A 12224-nucleotide genomic window follows, 5' to 3' on the forward strand; every position below is an offset into this window, starting at 1 on the left:
TACCATCAAATATACAAGTTTGCCAGATTGCAAATATTTTTAAATGTTTCGTGCTTTATAATTTCGGTTATCCGTTAATACTATTTTATGGTGCCAGTTGAAATATAAGTTCACGGAATCACCTTCGAGGTGAGATCATGACGGTGATGTAAATTTTAGCTTCACTGGGTGGTCTCCTCTCGGAGGCGGTTTTCATTCAACAGAAGAAAGAGGATACACAAAAATAATTGTGTTCTAGGATTTCTTTTCCACCAGTTGAAATAATAATGTGCGCACTTGAGAGGCGATTGCCAAGTTAATGTTTTATTTTTCATTACTGGGTTTTCTCCTTCATGGCGCGTGATGCTTATACCCTCGACTGTTAAGAAATAAAATTTTCTTATGTGGGCTTTGGTTCCACTTCTCTTTGGCTTTGCCCTATTTGGAACTGATAGAGCTATTGAGTGGTGGCACCGCGGCCATTTCATCGATAATACAATGTATTAGTCCAGAAGTTAAAATTCGTTAATATTGCAAATTTTTAAAATCTTGAAGGGAAACACTCCCATTCTTGGTGTTCGTGGTTAAATTTTTCTGTTTTACTATTTTGGATGTAGGGAATTCATGTCAATGCTTTTATGTAAGAAAATTATATTTTTAATATAATACGTAAGCCGTTTCTTTTAAGGAAAAGAAGTTCCTTTTGTATTTTCATTTTCATTGGATATTGTTGAAGTTGTCATGCTGTAACCAAATGTGCAGGCGAGTGGGAAGTAACTTGTTTCCCTCCCACTCCACCGACTGAAATTTGAGACACCTGGGACGTTGATAACTTTCATTTGCTTGTTTGCTGTCTGATACGAAGGTTGTAAAGTTTCCGATTGCAGTGTTTGTAAATCTGTACTGTGATATAGTGTAGGATAAACTTGATCCTTACTTATGAAATAGAAGAAAATGGTACGTATATTTAGTAGGGATTCATCAGACGTGGATAGATTTTTGCGTTATTTACTTTCGTCTTTGTTTAAATGTAGTTTTATCAAAATTTTCAGTATGTTATTTTAAAAGGAAATGTGTTGGGACCTCTTTGGAGGCGAGCTCATTACAGTGATTAACATTAAATCTCACTGGGTGGTCTCCTCTCGAGAGCGGATCTCATTTTTGTCAACACCCGAGTAATTGTATTTTGCCGAATTACGATTATTATTTGTGGCGTGCTGAAAATTTTTCTTTGGCGAACGTTAAGCAAGAATTCATGGCACACACCTGAGGGGAGAAATCCGAGTTTAATGTTTACATTTTTCATTACTGGGTTTTCTCCTCCATGGTGCGTTACCATCAAATATACAAGTTTGCCAGATTGCAAATATTTTTATATGTTTCGTGCTTTATAATTTCGGTTATCCGTTAATACTATTTTATGGTGCCAGTTGAAATATAAGTTCACGGAATCACCTTCGAGGTGAGATCATGACGGTGATGTAAATTTTAGCTTCACTGGGTGGTCTCCTCTCGGAGGCGGTTTTCATTCAACAGAAGAAAGAGGATACACAAAAATAATTGTGTTCTAGGATTTCTTTTCCACCAGTTGAAATAATAATGTGCGCACTTGAGAGGCGATTGCCAAGTTAATGTTTTATTTTTCATTACTGGGTTTTCTCCTTCATGGCGCGTGATGCTTATACCCTCGACTGTTAAGAAATAAAATTTTCTTATGTGGGCTTTGGTTCCACTTCTCTTTGGCTTTGCCCTATTTGGAACTGATAGAGCTATTGAGTGGTGGCACCGCGTCCATTTCATCGATAATACAATGTATTAGTCCAGAAGTTAAAATTCGTTAATATTGCAAATTTTTAAAATCTTGAAGGGAAACACTCCCATTCTTGGTGTTCGTGGTTAAATTTTTCTGTTTTACTATTTTGGATGTAGGGAATTCATGTCAATGCTTTTATGTAAGAAAATTATATTTTTAATATAATACGTAAGCCGTTTCTTTTAAGGAAAAGAAGTTCCTTTTGTATTTTCATTTTCATTGGATATTGTTGAAGTTGTCATGCTGTAACCAAATGTGCAGGCGAGTGGGAAGTAACTTGTTTCCCTCCCACTCCACCGACTGAAATTTGAGACACCTGGGACGTTGATAACTTTCATTTGCTTGTTTGCTGTCTGAGACGAAGGTTGTAAAGTTTCCGATTGCAGTGTTTGTAAATCTGTACTGTGATATAGTGTAGGATAAACTTGATCCTTACTTATGAAATAGAAGAAAATGGTACGTATATTTAGTAGGGATTCATCAGACGTGGATAGATTTTTGCGTTATTTACTTTCGTCTTTGTTTAAATGTAGTTTTATCAAAATTTTCAGTATGTTATTTTAAAAGGAAATGTGTTGGGACCTCTTTGGAGGCGAGCTCATTACAGTGATTAACATTAAAACTCACTGGGTGGTCTCCTCTCGAGAGCGGATCTCATTTTTGTCAACACCCGAGTAATTGTATTTTGCCGAATTACGATTATTATTTGTGGCGTGCTGAAAATTTTTCTTTGGCGAACGTTAAGCAAGAATTCATGGCACACACCTGAGGGGAGAAATCCGAGTTTAATGTTTACATTTTTCATTACTGGGTTTTCTCCTCCATGGTGCGTTACCATCAAATATACAAGTTTGCCAGATTGCAAATATTTTTATATGTTTCGTGCTTTATAATTTCGGTTATCCGTTAATACTATTTTATGGTGCCAGTTGAAATATAAGTTCACGGAATCACCTTCGAGGTGAGATCATGACGGTGATGTAAATTTTAGCTTCACTGGGTGGTCTCCTCTCGGAGGCGGTTTTCATTCAACATAAGAAAGAGGATACACAAAAATAATTGTGTTCTAGGATTTCTTTTCCACCAGTTGAAATAATAATGTGCGCACTTGAGAGGCGATTGCCAAGTTAAGGTTTTTTTTTTCATTACTGGGTTTTCTCCTTCATGGCGCGTGATGCTTATACCCTCGACTGTTAAGAAATAAAATTTTCTTATGTGGGCTTTGGTTCCACTTCTCTTTGGCTTTGCCCTATTTGGAACTTATAAAGCTATTGAGTGGTGGCACCGCGGCCATTTCATCGATAATACAATGTATTAGTCCAGAAGTTAAAATTCGTTAATATTGCAAATTTTTAAAATCTTGAAGGGAAACACTCCCATTCTTGGTGTTCGTGGTTAAATTTTTCTGTTTTACTATTTTGGATGTAGGGAATTCATGTCAATGCTTTTATGTAAGAAAATTATATTTTTAATATAATACGTAAGCCGTTTCTTTTAAGGAAAAGAAGTTCCTTTTGTATTTTCATTTTCATTGGATATTGTTGAAGTTGTCATGCTGTAACCAAATGTGCAGGCGAGTGGGAAGTAACTTGTTTCCCTCCCACTCCACCGACTGAAATTTGAGACACCTGGGACGTTGATAACTTTCATTTGCTTGTTTGCTGTCTGAGACGAAGGTTGTAAAGTTTCCGATTGCAGTGTTTGTAAATCTGTACTGTGATATAGTGTAGGATAAACTTGATCCTTACTTATGAAATAGAAGAAAATGGTACGTATATTTAGTAGGGATTCATCAGACGTGGATAGATTTTTGCGTTATTTACTTTCGTCTTTGTTTAAATGTAGTTTTATCAAAATTTTCAGTATGTTATTTTAAAAGGAAATGTGTTGGGACCTCTTTGGAGGCGAGCTCATTACAGTGATTAACATTAAAACTCACTGGGTGGTCTCCTCTCGAGAGCGGATCTCATTTTTGTCAACACCCGAGTAATTGTATTTTGCCGAATTACGATTATTATTTGTGGCGTGCTGAAAATTTTTCTTTGGCGAACGTTAAGCAAGAATTCATGGCACACACCTGAGGGGAGAAATCCGAGTTTAATGTTTACATTTTTCATTACTGGGTTTTCTCCTCCATGGTGCGTTACCATCAAATATACAAGTTTGCCAGATTGCAAATATTTTTATATGTTTCGTGCTTTATAATTTCGGTTATCCGTTAATACTATTTTATGGTGCCAGTTGAAATATAAGTTCACGGAATCACCTTCGAGGTGAGATCATGACGGTGATGTAAATTTTAGCTTCACTGGGTGGTCTCCTCTCGGAGGCGGTTTTCATTCAACAGAAGAAAGAGGATACACAAAAATAATTGTGTTCTAGGATTTCTTTTCCACCAGTTGAAATAATAATGTGCGCACTTGAGAGGCGATTGCCAAGTTAAGGTTTTTTTTTCATTACTGGGTTTTCTCCTTCATGGCGCGTGATGCTTATACCCTCGACTGTTAAGAAATAAAATTTTCTTATGTGGGCTTTGGTTCCACTTCTCTTTGGCTTTGCCCTATTTGGAACTGATAAAGCTATTGAGTGGTGGCACCGCGGCCATTTCATCGATAATACAATGTATTAGTCCAGAAGTTAAAATTCGTTAATATTGCAAATTTTTAAAATCTTGAAGGGAAACACTCCCATTCTTGGTGTTCGTGGTTAAATTTTTCTGTTTTACTATTTTGGATGTAGGGAATTCATGTCAATGCTTTTATGTAAGAAAATTATATTTTTAATATAATACGTAAGCCGTTTCTTTTAAGGAAAAGAAGTTCCTTTTGTATTTTCATTTTCATTGGATATTGTTGAAGTTGTCATGCTGTAACCAAATGTGCAGGCGAGTGGGAAGTAACTTGTTTCCCTCCCACTCCACCGACTGAAATTTGAGACACCTGGGACGTTGATAACTTTCATTTGCTTGTTTGCTGTCTGAGACGAAGGTTGTAAAGTTTCCGATTGCAGTGTTTGTAAATCTGTACTGTGATATAGTGTAGGATAAACTTGATCCTTACTTATGAAATAGAAGAAAATGGTACGTATATTTAGTAGGGATTCATCAGACGTGGATAGATTTTTGCGTTATTTACTTTCGTCTTTGTTTAAATGTAGTTTTATCAAAATTTTCAGTATGTTATTTTAAAAGGAAATGTGTTGGGACCTCTTTGGAGGCGAGCTCATTACAGTGATTAACATTAAAACTCACTGGGTGGTCTCCTCTCGAGAGCGGATCTCATTTTTGTCAACACCCGAGTAATTGTATTTTGCCGAATTACGATTATTATTTGTGGCGTGCTGAAAATTTTTCTTTGGCGAACGTTAAGCAAGAATTCATGGCACACACCTGAGGGGAGAAATCCGAGTTTAATGTTTACATTTTTCATTACTGGGTTTTCTCCTCCATGGTGCGTTACCATCAAATATACAAGTTTGCCAGATTGCAAATATTTTTATATGTTTCGTGCTTTATAATTTCGGTTATCCGTTAATACTATTTTATGGTGCCAGTTGAAATATAAGTTCACGGAATCACCTTCGAGGTGAGATCATGACGGTGATGTAAATTTTAGCTTCACTGGGTGGTCTCCTCTCGGAGGCGGTTTTCATTCAACAGAAGAAAGAGGATACACAAAAATAATTGTGTTCTAGGATTTCTTTTCCACCAGTTGAAATAATAATGTGCGCACTTGAGAGGCGATTGCCAAGTTAAGTTTTTTTTTTTCATTACTGGGTTTTCTCCTTCATGGCGCGTGATGCTTATACCCTCGACTGTTAAGAAATAAAATTTTCTTATGTGGGCTTTGGTTCCACTTCTCTTTGGCTTTGCCCTATTTGGAACTGATAAAGCTATTGAGTGGTGGCACCGCGGCCATTTCATCGATAATACAATGTATTAGTCCAGAAGTTAAAATTCGTTAATATTGCAAGTTTTTGAAATCATGAAGGGAAACACTCCAATTCTTGGTGTTCGTGGTTAAGTTTTTCTGTTTTACTATTTTGGATGTAGGGAATTCATGTCAATGCTTTTATGTAAGAAAATTATATTTTTAAAATGATACGTAAGCCGTTTCTTTTAAGGAAAAGAAGTTCCTTTTGTAATTTCATTTTCATTGGATATTGTTGAAGTTGTCATGCTGTAACCAAATGTGCGGGCGAGTGGGAAGTAACTTGTTTCCCTCCCACTCCACCGACTGAAATTTGAGACACCTGGGACGTTGATAACTTTCATTTGCTTGTTTGCTGTCTGAGACGAAGGTTGTAAAGTTTCCGATTGCAGTGTTTGTAAATCTGTACTGTGATATAGTGTAGGATAAACTTGATCCTTACTTATGAAATAGAAGAAAATGGTACGTATATTTAGTAGGGATTCATCAGACGTGGATAGATTTTTGCGTTATTTACTTTCGTTTATGTTTAAATGTAGTTTTATCAAATTTTTCAGTATGTTATTTTAAAAGGAAATGTGTTGGGACCTCTTTGGAGGCGAGCTCATTACAGTGATTAACATTAAAACTCACTGGATGGTCTCCTCTCGAGAGCGGATCTCATTTTTGTCAATACCCGAGTAATTGTATCTTGCCGAATTACGATTATTATTTGTGGCGTGCTGAAAATTTTTCTTTGGCGAACGTTAAGCAAGAATTCATGGCACACACCTGAGGGGAGAAATCCGAGTTTAATGTTTACATTTTTCATTACTGGGTTTTCTCCTCCATGGTGCGTTACCATCAAATATACAAGTTTGCCAGATTGCAAATATTTTTAAATGTTTCGTGCTTTATAATTTCGGTTATCCGTTAATACTATTTTATGGTGCCAGTTGAAATATAAGTTCACGGAATCACCTTCGAGGTGAGATCATGACGGTGATGTAAATTTTAGCTTCACTGGGTGGTCTCCTCTCGGAGGCGGTTTTCATTCAACAGAAGAAAGAGGATACACAAAAATAATTGTGTTCTAGGATTTCTTTTCCACCAGTTGAAATAATAATGTGCGCACTTGAGAGGCGATTGCCAAGTTAATGTTTTATTTTTCATTACTGGGTTTTCTCCTTCATGGCGCGTGATGCTTATACCCTCGACTGTTAAGAAATAAAATTTTCTTATGTGGGCTTTGGTTCCACTTCTCTTTGGCTTTGCCCTATTTGGAACTGATAGAGCTATTGAGTGGTGGCACCGCGGCCATTTCATCGATAATACAATGTATTAGTCCAGAAGTTAAAATTCGTTAATATTGCAAATTTTTAAAATCTTGAAGGGAAACACTCCCATTCTTGGTGTTCGTTGTTAAATTTTTCTGTTTTACTATTTTGGATGTAGGGAATTCATGTCAATGCTTTTATGTAAGAAAATTATATTTTTAATATAATACGTAAGCCGTTTCTTTTAAGGAAAAGAAGTTCCTTTTGTATTTTCATTTTCATTGGATATTGTTGAAGTTGTCATGCTGTAACCAAATGTGCAGGCGAGTGGGAAGTAACTTGTTTCCCTCCCACTCCACCGACTGAAATTTGAGACACCTGGGACGTTGATAACTTTCATTTGCTTGTTTGCTGTCTGAGACGAAGGTTGTAAAGTTTCCGATTGCAGTGTTTGTAAATCTGTACTGTGATATAGTGTAGGATAAACTTGATCCTTACTTATGAAATAGAAGAAAATGGTACGTATATTTAGTAGGGATTCATCAGACGTGGATAGATTTTTGCGTTATTTACTTTCGTCTTTGTTTAAATGTAGTTTTATCAAAATTTTCAGTATGTTATTTTAAAAGGAAATGTGTTGGGACCTCTTTGGAGGCGAGCTCATTACAGTGATTAACATTAAAACTCACTGGGTGGTCTCCTCTCGAGAGCGGATCTCATTTTTGTCAACACCCGAGTAATTGTATTTTGCCGAATTACGATTATTATTTGTGGCGTGCTGAAAATTTTTCTTTGGCGAACGTTAAGCAAGAATTCATGGCACACACCTGAGGGGAGAAATCCGAGTTTAATGTTTACATTTTTCATTACTGGGTTTTCTCCTCCATGGTGCGTTACCATCAAATATACAAGTTTGCCAGATTGCAAATATTTTTATATGTTTCGTGCTTTATAATTTCGGTTATCCGTTAATACTATTTTATGGTGCCAGTTGAAATATAAGTTCACGGAATCACCTTCGAGGTGAGATCATGACGGTGATGTAAATTTTAGCTTCACTGGGTGGTCTCCTCTCGGAGGCGGTTTTCATTCAACAGAAGAAAGAGGATACACAAAAATAATTGTGTTCTAGGATTTCTTTTCCACCAGTTGAAATAATAATGTGCGCACTTGAGAGGCGATTGCCAAGTTAAGGTTTTTTTTTTCATTACTGGGTTTTCTCCTTCATGGCGCGTGATGCTTATACCCTCGACTGTTAAGAAATAAAATTTTCTTATGTGGGCTTTGGTTCCACTTCTCTTTGGCTTTGCCCTATTTGGAACTGATAAAGCTATTGAGTGGTGGCACCGCGGCCATTTCATCGATAATACAATGTATTAGTCCAGAAGTTAAAATTCGTTAATATTGCAAATTTTTAAAATCTTGAAGGGAAACACTCCCATTCTTGGTGTTCGTGGTTAAATTTTTCTGTTTTACTATTTTGGATGTAGGGAATTCATGTCAATGCTTTTATGTAAGAAAATTATATTTTTAATATAATACGTAAGCCGTTTCTTTTAAGGAAAAGAAGTTCCTTTTGTATTTTCATTTTCATTGGATATTGTTGAAGTTGTCATGCTGTAACCAAATGTGCAGGCGAGTGGGAAGTAACTTGTTTCCCTCCCACTCCACCGACTGAAATTTGAGACACCTGGGACGTTGATAACTTTCATTTGCTTGTTTGCTGTCTGAGACGAAGGTTGTAAAGTTTCCGATTGCAGTGTTTGTAAATCTGTACTGTGATATAGTGTAGGATAAACTTGATCCTTACTTATGAAATAGAAGAAAATGGTACGTATATTTAGTAGGGATTCATCAGACGTGGATAGATTTTTGCGTTATTTACTTTCGTCTTTGTTTAAATGTAGTTTTATCAAAATTTTCAGTATGTTATTTTAAAAGGAAATGTGTTGGGACCTCTTTGGAGGCGAGCTCATTACAGTGATTAACATTAAAACTCACTTGGTGGTCTCCTCTCGAGAGCGGATCTCATTTTTGTCAACACCCGAGTAATTGTATTTTGCCGAATTACGATTATTATTTGTGGCGTGCTGAAAATTTTTCTTTGGCGAACGTTAAGCAAGAATTCATGGCACACACCTGAGGGGAGAAATCCGAGTTTAATGTTTACATTTTTCATTACTGGGTTTTCTCCTCCATGGTGCGTTACCATCAAATATACAAGTTTGCCAGATTGCAAATATTTTTATATGTTTCGTGCTTTATAATTTCGGTTATCCGTTAATACTATTTTATGGTGCCAGTTGAAATATAAGTTCACGGAATCACCTTCGAGGTGAGATCATGACGGTGATGTAAATTTTAGCTTCACTGGGTGGTCTCCTCTCGGAGGCGGTTTTCATTCAACAGAAGAAAGAGGATACACAAAAATAATTGTGTTCTAGGATTTCTTTTCCACCAGTTGAAATAATAATGTGCGCACTTGAGAGGCGATTGCCAAGTTAAGGTTTTTTTTTTCATTACTGGGTTTTCTCCTTCATGGCGCGTGATGCTTATACCCTCGACTGTTAAGAAATAAAATTTTCTTATGTGGGCTTTGGTTCCACTTCTCTTTGGCTTTGCCCTATTTGGAACTGATAAAGCTATTGAGTGGTGGCACCGCGGCCATTTCATCGATAATACAATGTATTAGTCCAGAAGTTAAAATTCGTTAATATTGCAAATTTTTAAAATCTTGAAGGGAAACACTCCCATTCTTGGTGTTCGTGGTTAAATTTTTCTGTTTTACTATTTTGGATGTAGGGAATTCATGTCAATGCTTTTATGTAAGAAAATTATATTTTTAATATAATACGTAAGCCGTTTCTTTTAAGGAAAAGAAGTTCCTTTTGTATTTTCATTTTCATTGGATATTGTTGAAGTTGTCATGCTGTAACCAAATGTGCAGGCGAGTGGGAAGTAACTTGTTTCCCTCCCACTCCACCGACTGAAATTTGAGACACCTGGGACGTTGATAACTTTCATTTGCTTGTTTGCTGTCTGAGACGAAGGTTGTAAAGTTTCCGATTGCAGTGTTTGTAAATCTGTACTGTGATATAGTGTAGGATAAACTTGATCCTTACTTATGAAATAGAAGAAAATGGTACGTATATTTAGTAGGGATTCATCAGACGTGGATAGATTTTTGCGTTATTTACTTTCGTCTTTGTTTAAATGTAGTTTTATCAAAATTTTCAGTATGTTATTTTAAAAGGAAATGTGTTGGGACCTCTTTGGAGGCGAGCTCATTACAGTGATTAACATTAAAACTCACTGGGTGGTCTCCTCTCGAGAGCGGATCTCATTTTTGTCAACACCCGAGTAATTGTATTTTGCCGAATTACGATTATTATTTGTGGCGTGCTGAAAATTTTTCTTTGGCGAACGTTAAGCAAGAATTCATGGCACACACCTGAGGGGAGAAATCCGAGTTTAATGTTTACATTTTTCATTACTGGGTTTTCTCCTCCATGGTGCGTTACCATCAAATATACAAGTTTGCCAGATTGCAAATATTTTTATATGTTTCGTGCTTTATAATTTCGGTTATCCGTTAATACTATTTTATGGTGCCAGTTGAAATATAAGTTCACGGAATCACCTTCGAGGTGAGATCATGACGGTGATGTAAATTTTAGCTTCACTGGGTGGTCTCCTCTCGGAGGCGGTTTTCATTCAACAGAAGAAAGAGGATACACAAAAATAATTGTGTTCTAGGATTTCTTTTCCACCAGTTGAAATAATAATGTGCGCACTTGAGAGGCGATTGCCAAGTTAAGGTTTTTTTTTTCATTACTGGGTTTTCTCCTTCATGGCGCGTGATGCTTATACCCTCGACTGTTAAGAAATAAAATTTTCTTATGTGGGCTTTGGTTCCACTTCTCTTTGGCTTTGCCCTATTTGGAACTGATAAAGCTATTGAGTGGTGGCACCGCGGCCATTTCATCGATAATACAATGTATTAGTCCAGAAGTTAAAATTCGTTAATATTGCAAGTTTTTGAAATCATGAAGGGAAACACTCCAATTCTTGGTGTTCGTGGTTAAGTTTTTCTGTTTTACTATTTTGGATGTAGGGAATTCATGTCAATGCTTTTATGTAAGAAAATTATATTTTTAAAATGATACGTAAGCCGTTTCTTTTAAGGAAAAGAAGTTCCTTTTGTAATTTCATTTTCATTGGATATTGTTGAAGTTGTCATGCTGTAACCAAATGTGCGGGCGAGTGGGAAGTAACTTGTTTCCCTCCCACTCCACCGACTGAAATTTGAGACACCTGGGACGTTGATAACTTTCATTTGCTTGTTTGCTGTCTGAGACGAAGGTTGTAAAGTTTCCGATTGCAGTGTTTGTAAATCTGTACTGTGATATAGTGTAGGATAAACTTGATCCTTACTTATGAAATAGAAGAAAATGGTACGTATATTTAGTAGGGATTCATCAGACGTGGATAGATTTTTGCGTTATTTACTTTCGTTTATGTTTAAATGTAGTTTTATCAAATTTTTCAGTATGTTATTTTAAAAGGAAATGTGTTGGGACCTCTTTGGAGGCGAGCTCATTACAGTGATTAACATTAAAACTCACTGGATGGTCTCCTCTCGAGAGCGGATCTCATTTTTGTCAATACCCGAGTAATTGTATCTTGCCGAATTACGATTATTATTTGTGGCGTGCTGAAAATTTTTCTTTGGCGAACGTTAAGCAAGAATTCATGGCACACACCTGAGGGGAGAAATCCGAGTTTAATGTTTACATTTTTCATTACTGGGTTTTCTCCTCCATGGTGCGTTACCATCAAATATACAAGTTTGCCAGATTGCAAATATTTTTAAATGTTTCGTGCTTTATAATTTCGGTTATCCGTTAATACTATTTTATGGTGCCAGTTGAAATATAAGTTCACGGAATCACCTTCGAGGTGAGATCATGACGGTGATGTAAATTTTAGCTTCACTGGGTGGTCTCCTCTCGGAGGCGGTTTTCATTCAACAGAAGAAAGAGGATACACAAAAATAATTGTGTTCTAGGATTTCTTTTCCACCAGTTGAAATAATAGTGTGCGCACTTGAGAGGCGATTGCCAAGTTAATGTTTTATTTTTCATTACTGGGTTTTCTCCTTCATGGCGCGTGATGCTTATACCCTCGACTGTTAAGAAATAAAATTTTCTTATGTGGGCTTTGGTTCCACTTCTCTTTGGCTTTGCC

Source organism: Lepisma saccharinum, chromosome 17, assembly GCF_977018435.1.
Source record: "Lepisma saccharinum chromosome 17, izLepSacc3.1, whole genome shotgun sequence".
Lineage (NCBI taxonomy): Eukaryota > Metazoa > Arthropoda > Insecta > Zygentoma > Lepismatidae > Lepisma > Lepisma saccharinum.